This window comes from Ahaetulla prasina, chromosome 17, assembly GCF_028640845.1.
Source record: "Ahaetulla prasina isolate Xishuangbanna chromosome 17, ASM2864084v1, whole genome shotgun sequence".
Lineage (NCBI taxonomy): Eukaryota > Metazoa > Chordata > Lepidosauria > Squamata > Colubridae > Ahaetulla > Ahaetulla prasina.
In genome coordinates, this window is record NC_080555.1 from 759914 (window position 1) to 774789 (window position 14876).

General features: G+C 51.5%; 1 protein-coding gene across 1 annotated transcript in view; it reads left to right on the forward strand.

Annotated features, from left to right (window-relative positions):
• Positions 1–14876, forward strand: part of LOC131186791 (semaphorin-6C-like) — a gene marked incomplete at its 3' end in the record, with an annotated part of 24066 nt that continues 9190 nt past the window's right edge. The window contains exon 1 of the mRNA XM_058160714.1: positions 1–305. The remainder of the gene's footprint in view (positions 306–14876) is intronic.

Genomic DNA, 14876 nt, shown 5'->3' on the forward strand with positions numbered 1-14876 from the left:
GAGCAGGGCTGCCAGGGCTCGGCGCTGAGTTGCGAGGCTCGGTTGGGCTCGGCTCGGCTCTGCCGCCGCGGCTTTGTTCCGGAGCCTTTCCCCGCCGCAGGCGGGCTGGCTGGCTGGCTGGCTGGCTGGCCCCCTGCCCGCCCCTCCCTCCCGCCCCGCCACTTGCCCGGGGCGCTCCGGGAAGCTCGGCACCTCCGACCAGCTTTCCCCGGCGTGGGGGGCTGGCGGCCCGCTGCTGCCCCCTCCTGCAGCCCCGTCCGGACCGGACAGCCCCGCGGGGGACGGGCGGGGTCTTCCTCCCCCGGGTAAGAGACCGAGCCGGGCGTCGCGGCTGCGCTTTGTGTCTGGCGGGGGCGTCGGGATGGGAGGGGGGCGGCCAGGGCTGGAGGGGGGGTTCTTTGCCGTCCTCCCCCTCCCCTCCCTCTCGGTGCCCAGCCCGGCTCCTCGCCTCTCCCGCCTGCCCTCCGGAGCTCCCCCAGCGCCGCGGGCATCCGCTGCCAGGCTCTTCCGTGCCATCCGGGCACCCCCCACGAAGCCCCTCTCTCCCCCCACCCGTGGAAGGGTCCCTTTGCTCCCCGACCCCCTTGGAAGTTCAGCCTCGCCCCATTGCGGGCAGCCAAAGGAGCGTCTCTTCGCTGCCTCCTTCTCCGACCGGGCGCCCTTCGCAGGCGCGGGGGTTCCAACGCCCATCATCCCCCCGGGAAGCCCTGAACTGGACTAACGGAGGCGCGATGGGAATTGTAGTCGCCGTCCCCCGTCCCCCGTCCCCCGCCGTTTGAGAAGGTCGGGTAGCTGCTCCTTCGCTCCTTTGCGTTTTGCAACGCTGGAGGGTGCGGGGGGGGGCTGTCTTCCCGCTGCTTTTGCTGCACAGACCGGCCTTTTAAAAAGCATCTCCCCCTTTTCTTCCAGTCCTCCCTCCCCGTTCGATCAAATTATTCTGTTTTCATCCCTATCTCTCCCTCCCCCCACACCAAAAAAAAAAAAAAGAGGATAAAAGTCAAAACTTTAAAAGAACAGGAGGAAAGAAGAAAAAACTCTCCCACAAATAAACAGAGCAGGGTTGATGTCTTTGAATCCCCACCAAGACTTTTGTTTTTGTTGTTTAAGGGGGGGGGCATTCAGTGTGTGGAAAGGACAGGAGGCACAAGAAGGGACATTTATGTGTGTGTGTGTGTATTTGAGGGGGGCAGGGAAACCTCTCTGCTGCTTATGGGAATCTGCTGGGTGGGAAAGGCCCCTCTGGGAGTGTTGACGTCCACACACACACACACACACACAGCCGCCTTTTGCAAAACGGTTGAAAAAAAAAAATAAAAGAAATATTTCCCCAAATGTCTTTGGCTTGGCTTGGCTAATAATGAAGCCCAGCCCTGCCTGCACCAACAGCTGGAATATAGTAACCCAGCTTGGACTGGAAGGGAACAGCCGAGGCTCAGCTGACTGCTTAGATTAGCCAAATCCTGTTAATATTCTGCTTTTGACTCCTGATCCACGTTGCAAGGAGAAAGCTGCATTAAGTGGATGGTGCTGGTTTCCCCCCCCCCCCAGAGAAGGCCTCTGGCTTCTCTGGAGCTAGACAAGGGTCTGGACCAGGGGTCTCCAACCTTGGCAACTTTAAGCCTGGAGGACTTCAAGTCCCAGAATTCCTCAGCTAGCAAAGCAAAGCTGGTTGGGGAATTCTGGGTGCTGAAGTCCTCCAGACTTAAAGTTGCCAAAGTTGGAGACCCCTGGTCTGGATAACTTCGATGCCTGTTTCTCTCGCTCTCTTTCTCTCTCTAACTTTCCCCTCTGGTGGAAATAAATTAAGAAATCTTGAGAAAGTTAGCAAGGCCCGACCTGAAACTAGGTTAATGCAGAGATTTGGATGAGGATCAAGATAGCAGATTCCAAGGAGTAGTGAAAGCTTTGCAGAATAAGCCAAATTTAAACTGAACGGCTCAAGGTTTTGTAGTGCGATTCCTCCCAGTTGTGTGCTTTGCTTCACACCACAAAGGCTTCGACCTTTTTTCCCCTCCTATCATATCTGGGTCTTTGGCCTTCGCAGAGGGAATTTATTCTTGGCTGTATTGTTGTTGTAGTTCCTGGAAAGTTTGCGGGGTGTGTGTCTGTGTTGGTTAGTTTTTCTTTTTTAATTGGTTAAGGCCAGGAGATTATGGAACCGCTTTGGGGGTCTCAGTTTCCAAGTGGCACAGTGTTCTAAAAGTGCTTCCTTTGAGCATGGACGAAGTGCGCTTCGTCCCTTGTTATTCGTTGCTAAACATTCTGCTTAATTCTGCCTTGGGGGGAGGTTTTCATTTATTGTTGCTTGGGGATAATCTGTGATTTTCAGCACCCTCTCCAGGTCTCTGTCGCCTGTGGTTCATAATAAAGGCCTACCTTGCAAAGTTGTTGTAAGGCAGGGCTTGTTGTGGACCAAACATGAGATGGTTCAAAATTAGTTGCATTTCAGTATCTCTCCGTCGGTTTTTTTCCAATTTTGGTTCCCGTGGAAAAAAATGGCTCCAAAATCCTGCCTCTTTTCATGTATTCCTGGATGGCAAAAGGCCCACTTTAGCCTCAAAACAACCCTGCAGAGTAGGCCTGCCTGGAAAGAAATATTTTCTGCGGAAGAGCATGGGTAGGAGGGATGTTCATGGGATGAGATGAAGGTGCGAGAGGGAAACCAGGTTTATCCTAAGCCGGAAAGTTGTGTGCATTTATTATTACTGTTTTTCAACAACCACTGCAAGATCCCCTCCCCAATCATGTGATCAAAATTTACACGCTCGGCAACCGGCTCATATTTATGACAGTCGTAGTGCCGTCATAAATATGAGTTTATGGGTGAGGTCACGTAATCCCCTGTTGCAACCTTCCGATGAGCTAAATCCATGGGGAAGCTGGATTCACTTAACAACCGGGTTGCTAGTTTAACAAATGCAGCGATTCTCTTAACAGCGGTGGCAAGAAAGATCCTAAAGCATGGGAAATCTCACTGAACAGCTGTCTCGCTTAGCGATGGAAATTTTGGGCTCGGTGGGCATCGTAAATCAAGGACCCTCTATGCAGCTTGGTCTTCTTATCGCGTAGCTGTGGCCATGGTTTTTTCCCTGGGGGTGGGCTCAATACAACTCCGTCTCGGCCCCCTCCCCCTGCCAGGGTGCCAGGCGACACCGCAGAAATTGTGGTCTTTGGCCCATTCTCTGCCCCCCACCCAAAAAAATGCCAAAAACAAAACAAGAGGAAAGTTATGCAAAAACAAAACTGCATCTCCTGCGCATAGAAAAATTGGCAGAGGAAACGGTCTGGAAAGATCCCGCACCCCCCCCACCCCGTTGCTGGAGGTTGTGCCCCTCCACAATCGCACACTCAGCAAACGTGTGGAGGGCTGAACTCTTCCAAAGGTTATTTGAGGAAGCTGCTTGAACCCTTAAAGGGGTCGGAAAAAGGAGGGGAGGGGGCTTCCCATCAGCAGCTTTCAAACCAACCCTGATGTTGAACCATGTGCCCAAGGATGCTATCGTGACTTGGCCAAATCCTGCCTGATTCCTACAGTTAAAACACGGAATGGCTTCCAGGTTCGCCCCAAGAAGGCGTCTTTTGCCTTGTTGGCATGAAAAAGCACTTTGCACGTGCTCAGGGACCTTCCTGTCTTGAGTGGGGCAGCAGAGCAGCTCCAGCCGGCCTTTGCTCTCCGAACGTTGAGACTCTCTCATTCTTTTGCGACATGGTCACTGCGTTGAAAAAAAAGAGTGGGTGGCTATTGCCGATAAGCCATCATTTCCAGAGTAACGATCCTGGCTTAATTTTGGCTGAGCCGCTTGCTAGAGTTTGGAGCTGGGGAAACCGACCAGCGTTTTGGGAAGAGGCCAGGTTGTGCCCCTTGCGAAGCCAGGAGTAAACTAACCACGCCAGGAATTCACCCCGAGGGGAGGATCACCCTGGCACTAACCCAGATACGGCTTCCTCGCTCGGGGCCGAGTGTGCAAGGCGCAGCGGAACTGTGGCAGTGTTGCTGTTGTACAGCCCTTGGCAATGTGTATACCCCACAAAGTTTGTTTAGCCAAGCCACAGGGCAGCACGACATGCCCTACAAATCATCGTGGTTTGTCCAGTGTGGAGAACAAGCCATGGTTTAGCTTGATGTGCAGAAGGCAAGGCTTGTATTGTGCAATTCCTGTTTTCTCCCGGTTGAGTTGGCATCACCCGCTCATCTAAGGGGGGCTTGGACACTGGCATCCAGGGCAGGGCAGGGCAGGTCCAGTATCTGACTGGGGATGTCACTGGGGGTCCAGGTAGGGTCCTTCAGCCCCCCAGGAGTGTTCTGCAGTCAGGTAGGGATCTCACCCAGCTGCCAAGGAAAGGGAAGTGGGTGGGGGTCTCACCCGGCAGCCTTGAAAAATGGCAGAAGGTGCTTAGCTGAATCTTGCCAGCCCCCCCCTCCATTCCAGCTGCCCCATTTGCAAATGAGGGAAGGGATTTCTGCACCTTTAATTGCTAATCAAGCCAGGCCGAGAGAGGACTCAGCTTTCTACCGGCATGAAGGAGGGGCTTCCCCTTTCCAAGACCCCCCCACAAACCTGAATCTACAAATGCCTTCTGGAATAAAAGCAGGGGGACCTGTCTACCTTTGCTTTCAGTCTCCAATTCTGTTTGGGAAGGGGGCTTCATTCTGCTTGGGGATGAGCCGGAACTGGGCCCCAGGGGAAAGTGGGGGGGGGGCTGGGCAAAGCGCCTGGTGGCGGGAGGGGACGGAGATGAATGGCCATTGCTGGGCTCCTTCCTGGCCAGCAGCATCTTGTTTCTTGGAAATCATTTCTGGATTATTTCCTTAATTCTTGTTTTAACCGCCAATTTTCTCCAGCCACCCAGGGCTCTCTTTTGTTGGTCCTTAACCAACAAAAATAGCATCTCATTAGGGAAAAGAGGCCATTAAGAGATTTCTCTGCCCCCCTCCACTTCTGCAAACGGCCCTCAAGAAGCTTCCTTCCTGGAAATTTTGAGGGAAATTTCCAGTTTGTCTTGTGCTGACTGGGCTCTGGATAAAAATGAACAAAACCCCCCCCCTCAATTTTTCTTTGCCCAGAAATCTGAATTGGGGAGGGGCATCAGTCCTTCGACTCGCACATTGAGGTCACTTTTGGCTTTCATTGGGCCTGGTTGGGGGGGGGTGCAGTGGGGGAGAATGTCCCAAGCATCTGTAGGAGAAAAGGCTAGGGAAAGGAGGCCACAGGGCGATCATCAGGTGAAGGGACCATATCCTTGATGGATTTGGGGCCTTTTAATTTTGCTTTTCCCAAAGACGCCTGCAAGAGCACGTACAATCCTTCCTACCTCTTTATCTTCACAAGAGCCTTGCGAGGTAGACCAGGCTGGCTAAGATCGAAGGGTGTTGCACTCCAGTTCCTTTGAATTTTGGATGATTGAAGACCCTCAAGGAGTCCCCCGCCCCAAATAAGAAATTCTGGCTCTGGTGAGCTTCCGGAACAGACTCGGGGACATTTCAGATGCCCCTAAAGCAGCCCCTCCATCTCTGGGCTCTGACTCCCCCCCCCCTTATTCTGCAGCCTCTGTTCCCCACAGCTGGGAATTGGGGCTCCATTGGGAAAGGACCATCTCCAGTCCAGCAAGCGGCCCGAGGGAGCCCTGCCTTGCGTGCGAGTCCTCCAACTACACTGTTCCCACACTCGGAAGCGGCCGGCACGTCGGATGTCAAGCCTCGGGTGCGAAGCTTCCCAGAGAGACTGTCACAGGGACTGGTGGTTCCCAGCTCGGCCGAGAGAGGCCTGGGGTCACCGCAGCTGTGGGTGGAAGGGCGGCCGGGCGGTCAGTGCCGCCAAATTGCTGCTCTTCCCACGACTCTGGGGGCAGCCTGGCCCCCCCGGGATTTGCATTGCTTTGGCAGCAGGACGGGCCGCTGCGTTTCCCAAAACGGCTGAGGCTGGCTGGCCCTTCGCTCGAGCGCAGCGTCTACGCAAACAGGCTGCGTGGCTAGTGTATATTACTGTATTGTGTACAAATAGAAAGTCCGGTTTGTACATGATTCGTGGTCTGGCGCCAGGCTTGTCATGAAGCGGTTCCCATGCACAAGGCTGGCTTGTCTGAAAAGAGGGGTGGGAAGAAGGCAGCTGAATTGGGGTTAACTCATTGGGGAATGCTTGTGACTTTGGGGAGGCGACCCCCCCCCCTCCGAAATCTAGTTCCTTTTTTCAGGTAACCTTACAAAAGCGCAGCTAAGCTGCTTGCCCTTGAAAGAAGAAACTAAGGTGCTAGTCCTCATGGCTCGTCTTGAAGCCTCAATACGGGGAAATCATCAAATTGTTTTCCCGCAGGGGGACGTAAACTGGAGCACTGCGGATGTGGAGAGAAGCGGAGCATTTTCAAGAGGAATCGCGGCTCTTCTCCAGCGTCCTTGATTTCACTTTTAATATTGTTTTGTTTGTGTGGCCCTGCGTGGCCTTCCTTTCCCCAAAGGACCGCTTTGCCTCTCTCTCTTTATCGGTTGTTTTTGCAAACGAAAGCAGGGAATTTGTTGAGGAAGCCAAGGCTCTTTCCTTTTTTCTGGGCTCCGCCGAGAGGCATGAAAAGGCGGGCCCAGCAGGCGGGGCTCGGCAGTGGCTGGAAAGGGAATTAAAAGGGATTAGCCGAGGTGCTATAAATGGACACGAGATTGGGACACCTGAGGCGGCTTCTCCGAAGTGGTCAGCGGCGGTGAAAACCTGGCCGATTTCTGCCCCCCTGCCCCCCTCCCCCCCGCCTTGGGCTGGGCTCGCACCACACGCTCAACTTGCTGGTTCACGTGTGGCAGGAATAATGAGGGTTTATTCGACAAATCGAGATTGAGGAGGTTGATCATGCCAACTCAGCATCAGTGCTGCCAAAAGTTCCTCCTAAACATTTGGGATCAGTTTTGCAAAATGCTTGGCTTCTGGTAGATTTTTTGTCCCTTAAACCTTCCCCCTCCAAAAAATGATTGCTTTTCCATCGGTTTCTCTGGAGCTTTTTTAATCCTTCAAATTGAACAGGATAACAGAGTCGGAAGGGACTTCGGAGGTCTTCTAGTCCAACCCCCTGCTCAAGCAGGAGACCCTATCCCATGTCAGACAAGCTTCCCTGGGAATCCATCCGGAGAACCAGAAACCTCTACAATGCATAGGGACGAGCCTTTCCTTAAAAACAGACTCAAGCTGCTAGTCCTCTTTGTTGGATTAAAAAGCAGGCCGTGGTGGCTCAAGGCTATAAGAAGCCTGTTATTAAAAACCAGCTGCCTGCAATTACTGCAGGTTCTAGTCCCACCAGGTCCAAGGTTGACTCAGCCTTCCATCCTTTATAAGGTAGGTAAAATGAGGACCCAGATTGTTGGGGGGGCAATAAGTTGACTTTGTAAATATACAAATAGAATGAGACTATTGCCTTACACACTGTAAGCCGCCCTGAGTCTTCGGAGAAGGGCGGGATATAAATGTAAACAAAAAAAAAAAATGGCTGTCCAATCCCTTCTTAAAAACCTCCAGTGTTAAGAGCATTTACAACTGCTGGAGGGAAGTTGTTCCACTGATTAATTGCTCTCACTGTCAGGAAATGTCTCCTTATTTCTAGGTTGGTTCTTTCCTTGATTAATTTCTATCCATTTGGGCAACTCTGTTTGAAAAATAAAAAAATAAAAAGCTAATACGTCTCCATTAGACTTCTGTTATAATAGAGGCTGCTGTTGTTTTAAGAAAGGGGCGAATTTGGAAAATAATTATTTTTTTTAAACTCAGCGGAGTAAGAAGGCTGAGCAGGTGGATTCAAGGACATCTTGCGTAGAATATAGAATCATAGACTGGAAGGAGGCCTTCTCGCAGGTCCTTGGTTTGGACTCCACTGCCCATAATCCTTGCAAGTGAGTTGCTGTGGGCCACTTCCTTGCAACTGCAGTACGATTGCTAGAATCCGTGCCTGGCTTGTTATTCCCTTCCTCTCTCTCTCTCTCCCCCTCCCTCCCCCATTTTCTGCAGTGAGTTGCTGGATGCCCATGTTTTCCCTTGGCCTTGACTATAGGACCGAGATCTCCTTGTGGTCCCCTTTCTGTAGGGCTAACGGCTGTAGTTTGAGACAATTCATACCGGCTGCTTTTTTGAAAGGACATCTTTTTCTTCCATCTACAGAAAGAGCTGGGCTGTCTGCTCTGAAAAAGAGACCACGAGTTGAGCCACGTGGGGCCTTGATGCTTGGCAGGAGGGAGGACGTAAACACACGCGCACACACACACACACACACACACACACACGGCCCAAGCATTGCCAAAGGAGGTTATTGAACCGCAGCCCATATTCAGAGAGAATCGAATTAAAGTCGGGCGGCACATAAATCACCGTGGCTGGTTCTCAGTGCCCATCCCATCCAGGGGCTGCAGAAAAGACGCCATTTGTCAAGCAAACAGATGAATCGATGGAGCTGGGGTGGGGCTGACACAAGCCGTCCAGCCCCCGCACAGATTAAGTGGTCTGGGGGCTCTAACTCGGGGGGGTGGGTGTTGGGCCTCCCTGCGCCCCGTTTCCTGCACTTGGACATCCAGACCCTCAGGATGAGAGACCCCAGCTTCTTCCAAAACACAGAAGGGGCTGACTCAATTCCTTCCCCGAAAACCTGCAGGGTCTGCAGTTCCCAGGATGTGGACACCACGGCGCTGGGAATTGTAGCACGTTTGTTTCAGCGGACCTGGGAAACCGGAGGTTTGGAAATTGGGGTTGCAGTATGGAGCCAGGTGCTGGGGGGGAGGGGGGGCAATGCGAACAAAAAACGCTGGGCTTGCTCTTTGCCTGCTTTTTAATCCAACAAAGAGGACTAGCAGCTTGAGTCTGTTTTTAAGGAAAGGCTCGTCCCTATGCATTGTAGAGGTTTCTGGTTCTCCGGATGGATTCCCAGGGAAGCTAAGCTTCTCTTCCAGGGCAGGGAGATGGGCCTTGTAGTCCAACACAACAGGCATCAAAGTAAGGGAGACGTTGAAATAGGCAAACCAAACGTCCCTTTGTTTAACCTCCTGTGATGGTTTTCAAGATTGGGTAACAAAACTGATTTAAGTTCAAAGGAAGGATTCGGAGCAGGTCAGTCAGGTGGAAATTTGAAAGCGGGGGGTCTCTTCACTTGTGTTATTGCGACCCAAGAACCTGGTCTTGATGTCAGCATTCCAGAAAAAAAAAAACCAACTCCCAGTAAAAACTCTGAAGAAAGCATTTTAGGCCGGGAGCTTCTGTGCTGCCACTCGGAGCCACATCAAGGGAGACCCTGATCGAGTTGTTTTTGGGCACTGGAACAAAGCAGATCTTCTTTTGAAAATAGCCGTGTCTTTTCCCCTCCTGAGTCTTATTATCATCATAAGACCTAAATTGGACACCCGTTGGAGGAATCGGGAGCCAGCGGGTGGCCTCGTGGTGCGTGGAAATGGACAGCAGCGGGCGAGCGATTAATCTCGTGACAAGCCGTTTTATCCTGTGATATCAGAGGGAGAGTCGGTGGGTTTATCTTTGTCCTGGACTTTTTCTGAGCGGCGGTTAGGAAGAGGGGTGTTGAACGCTGTTTGGGGGGGGGTCTGCCCCGTGGGGCCCTGAGTGGCAGGGAGATGAGGAAGGAAGGAAGGAGTGGGGGAAAGAAGGAAAGGGAGGGAGGGAGGGAGGAAGAAGGGAGGGAGGAAGGGAAGGAAAAGAAGGAAAGGGAGGGAGGGAAGGAAGGAATGGAAGGGAGGGAGGGAGGGAGGGAACTAGACTGTTTTTTCTGTGTCATATAACCTATGTGGATATATGTGTAATTTTGTATTTATTATTTTGTTATGTTTATGTAGTGTATATTGGAGGTGTTGACCCTTTGAGAGCTGTATGCAACAAAATTTCATTTTAATGTATGCCGATTAGTGTACATTTGATGTGACAAAGTTATTCTATCTATCTAGGGAGGGAAGGAAGGAACGAAGGAGGGAGAGAGAGAGGGGAAGGGAAAGAAGGGATAGAGAAGACAGGGAGGAAGGAAGGAAGGAAGAGATAGAGAAGAAAGGAGAGAGGGAAAGAAGGAAGGAAGAGATAGAGAAGAAAGAAGTGAGGGAAAGAAGGAAGGGAGAGATAGAGAAGGAAGGAGAGAAGAAAAAGACAAAAAGAAGTCTTGGAAAGGTATACATCCCCAATAAACGATTCCCCGGCCTTTTTGTGCTCTGGCAGCTTCCTAGCGAGGCGCTGGGCACACAACAGCCTGTTTGTCTTCACCGGGGCCCGTTTCTGTCTGTGTTTTCTTAACCTCTGGATTTTTCCACCCGGCTGCCTCCCATTTGGACAGTCAAGCTCTTAATGGGGGGAATCGCTTGCCAAAAAAACAGCCGAGCAAAAAACCTCCGAGCTGGAGGCGCCGAGTGGAGTGTGGAGTGGACAATCCGGAGGAACCCTGTGTAGCCCCTCCGGTCACTTGCAAGAACGTTTGCAAAGCTAACTCATTTTGCCTCCCAGCGTTAGATAAACGGCAAAGGCTCTGCTGTGTCTCCTCCAGGAAACCAGGGCTGGCTTTGTCATCTGCTGGAGAGCAAATGTCTCCAGCATAGAGCTCTCCAAACTTGGCAACTTTAAGACGTGTGGACTTGAACTCCCAGAATTCCCCAGCCAGCTTAAAGTTGCCAAGTTCGGAAACTCTTCCTCTCGCTTTCTCCTTTCTTCCTCTTCTGAGCCCCTTCTGGATTCTGGAGTCCATCTTTGTTCTTCCCATAATGGAAAATCCAGTTTTACTCGGCCCAAGCCAAACCGTTTCGACCGACGGAGCGATTTTGCTCCTCTGCGCGCCTCTTCCTGGCTTCCTTCAAAGCCAGCAGGACTGGGGGGAGGTATGGGGGGTGGGAGGGCAGAGAAGCTTAATTCCGCCGATTGGAGCCTGGCCTGTTTGTCCCAGCTTTGCGGCTGGTTTGTGCAGCTCATTTGTCCTGTTACTCTTCCGCCTGCGGGTGCTGCCTGGAGAACTGACCTCCCAATTCCTTTGGGTGCCCTTTGTTTAGACAGGGCGAAGCACCTCAGCCAAAAAAATATCCGTTCAGTCAAATTGCTTCTGGATGGTTGAGGATATGCACAGAAAGTCCCCGGAGGAAATTTAGAGGGGAAAACAAAACAACAAACACAAACACACACCTCTCCCAAAGGCGTGGCAGAAGAGGAAGGAGGAGCGAGGAGGGTAGAGGGAACAATCAAACTCATGATGTCGCAAAGCACAAGCGAGAGGTAAAGGACCAGCCAGCCAGCCACTCTGGCACATCTGGCAAGGAAAGGGCTGAGAGATCATTGCAAATTTCCTGGGAGGAAGCGCCCTCAACATCCCCTATAGGGGGTGTCCTCGGAACCGGCCCCAGTGGTTGCTTTCTCTGGGTTTTTTATTTTTTTCCCCCATCCAGACAGGCCTTTGGCACCGAAAGGGCTTCACTTGTACGACTGGGAGACTGACTGCTGGGTGAACGTTGTTTTATTTCTGTCTTCATTGCTTCAGCTGCTGGGCCGGCTGGGTTTTATCGAGGCAAAGCGGCCGTGGGGATTTATATCAGCAAAGTGGAACCCCCGAATCTTCTGATACGGTTATTGCCGGACCGTTCGGGGGCGATGTCATCTCCCCGATTCCCAAACTGGAATTTTTACAGCTCTCTAGAAACAGGGACAAGCGTCTTCCAAAGGAGGGACATGAAATTGGGGTTTATTTATTTGGTTTGCACCTGAATTAGGGCCCGGGGATGCTGGAGGGATGGGGCCCTTTGCTAAAACCTGGGTTTGAGATGGAGTCTCTCTGCCAAGGCCCAGCAGCCAGATAATTTAGCTCTGCTCCCAAATGCTTCTGTTCCCATGGTTAAGTTGGGGTAGTTAGAGATAAAGTGCCTTTTTGCGGGGGGGGTGGGGGGTTCTACTGGGGACCCTACGAGGATGGGAATGCGATTAAATAAATAAAATTAAAAAATGCGATTAAATAAAATGGGAAAGGGTCTCAGGGGAATCTGTTTGCACAAAGCCAACTTTGGAGGAGAAAAAGCAAAATGCTTCCATGTTGCTGTACACAAAACGAATTGGGTTCAACTCAGGAGAGACTTTTAATTGTTTTTTTCCCCCTAATGTTCCTATGGGGAAACGGGTGCCTGGGGAGAATGGCACCCAGGGGGCTCTGTCCCTGCTCAGCCTGCTAGACAAGAGTGCCTCTGAGCACGCCTTGAGTGCAGAGGCTCTTTTCCTATTGTTTTATAACTTCATCCATCCTCCAGCATGGGAGATTTTTTTTTTTTTAATTTTAAGGCTCCGCTTTCCTTCCCATTTGCTCCCATCTCCAATAAGAGGCAACGTAAAGGCTTTGGGCTCTCCTTCCTTTTCCCCCCCTCCCCAAAAAGCCCCCCACACACACACACTTCTGCGCCTCACCCCCGTCTCAGCTTGCTGCATGGATGACTCCTGCAGGACGCTGAATTTATAACGGCAATGCCGGGCCCTGAATTATTAATAGTTTAATTTCCGACATCGGTGCCAAAGCTCAGGAGGGCTCAGGGGAGGGGAGGGGCTCAGCAGCCAGTTTGACACCCCCGCCTGCTCTTTACCCTTGGAGCCCCCCCCCTCATTTGCACGCCCAGGAACACTCTGTGTGTGTGTGTGTGTGTGTGTGTGTGTGTGTTTGTGTGTGGACAGGGGGTCCCAGCTTGCTGCCCTCCAGGTGATATTCATTAGACTTTCTGGATGTCAGTGTCACACATCACATGTAGGAAGATCTGTGTGTTTTTATAATTTAAGGAGGTTGCTCCAGTCCAGTCCATGAGGACTAGCACCTTAATGAAGACTCCAAACTTCCCCAGGTCCACTTCATGAGGACTAGCACCTTAATGAAGACTCCAAATGCTCTCCAAACCTCCCTGGGTTAAGTTCATGAAGACTAGTGCCTTAATAAAGACTCTGAACACTTTCCAAAACCCCCCCAGGTCCAGTTCATGAGGACTAGCGCCTTAATGAAGACTCCAAATGCTCTCCAAGCCTTGGCAGAGACTCCAGCGCTTTGTGTGTGTGTTTATCGCTCAGATAAAAAGCCTCTGACAGCGTCTCACCCACCGCCTTCCAACTCAATTTTCTGAAACCCCCCTCCCCTTCTTTTCCCACACCACTTCCCTCCTCTCCCCCCCCTTTTTTCTTCTTCTCTCTTTCTGGAAAAGAAAAAGGCAGCTGGAGCAGCTGCTAAAATTAGCCCTCCTCCGTGTGGATCGAACGGAGGGCCTGGAATATAATGTGCCAGTTGATGAGAAGTAATATATTAAATTTATATCGAGGTGGCCCCGGGTAAGAAGAAGATGATGGGGAAGAAGCCAGCTTTGGATTTTTAATTGGCATAATATTTCATTTAATTACACCGTCTATTTTTGGAGGCGACCACGTGGCTGGCTCGGTGCTTCACATTAAGGGTGGGGGGAAAACTCCCTGCCCATCAGTTCTTTGTGATCTCCAGGAAAGAGAGACCAACTTTGGGGTAAACTCCTCGGGTCAGACGGGGCAGGTTGGCACCTGGCACGGCTCAAGGACGAAGTGCCAGCTTTGCCTCTGTATTTGGAAATGAGAATTGCCAGCTTTTCGACTTCTCTCCGGCAATTCTGCAGTGCTGGGGATTATCGGCCCCCCACCCAATTGTGATCTCTGCAGATCAAGCCCCTCCCGAGCAGGGGAGCCAGCCAAGCAGGGATTTTTTCCAGCCTGGCATTCGACACCCAACTGATCCAGATATTTTTGGCTGCGAGAGGCAGCAGGTAAAGGAGGACCTTAGATAACCTCTGGCTAGACCTGATCCAAAACTCAGCTTCTGTTTTCTGACCGTTTGAGTCCAGCTCTTACGCCAGCTGATGCCCAAGCTATAAAGAGATGCCCTGGCCAAAGGACCCAGCGTTTCCCTCGCTGGCCTTCCTTTCAAGGTTGTTGTTGTTGCAGAGACCAGAGAATAATAAAGAAGAAAGGATGGATAAAGTAAATATGACACACACACACAAACAACTGTACGGATGGCGCAGATAGAAAGCCCGCCGAGTGCTGGGTTTGACTCTTAGATGGCCAGCAAGCCCACCAATCGTTTTAGGGTTTTAATTTCTCCAAGTGTCAACCTCTGCATCGCTTTGAGTCTTTATTTCAGGTTGATTTTATTTATTTATTGTTTTTATTTATGGCTTCAGAGGCAGAATATCTTGGGCTTTGTGAACGACGGAAAAACACACCCCATGCCTGGTTGCTTGTCCAGCCTCCAAAAAGCATCTTTTAAATGGGGCTCCTTGGTGGTCTCTAAGCTTGGTTGTTTGTTGCAGACATCTAATTACCTAACTGGGTGACATCATCAGGGCTAGAAGGAACATTTGCAGCAAACCCCACGAGCACTGGTGATGTTTCCTAGTTGGGTCATGAAACATCTGCAAGAAAACAAGCAAGCTCAGAGACCACCAAGGAGCCCCAATAATCCTCCTCCTCCTCCTCCTCCCCCCTCCTTCTAGCACAGATGCTATTACCTAGTTAGGTCATGAAATGTCTGCAGGAAAACCACCAAGCTCAGAGACCACCAAAGACCCCCTTATTTCGAGCCCGAGCTACAAATATTCTCCTTTATTGGCATCTTTTAAAGTGACCGCAGGTGCAGCTTCCCAGAAACCATGCCAAAGCCCCCTCCCCCAATCAATCTGCTCCTTCTTAGCTCGGTTAGCTTGCGCCAAGGCACCCCAAAAACCCACCAGTGAGCTGGCACATAGCCGGAGCTGGGTTGGGGGAGGCGGCTGGCTGGTGGGACAAAGACCCTCCCCCTCTCCGCAGCCAGGAAGCAATAAAGCATTTCTGCTGGGCCAGGCAGAGCTGCCTCTGTATTCCAGCCCCCTCCTCTCCTGCCAGTTGTAGCTTCCGGTA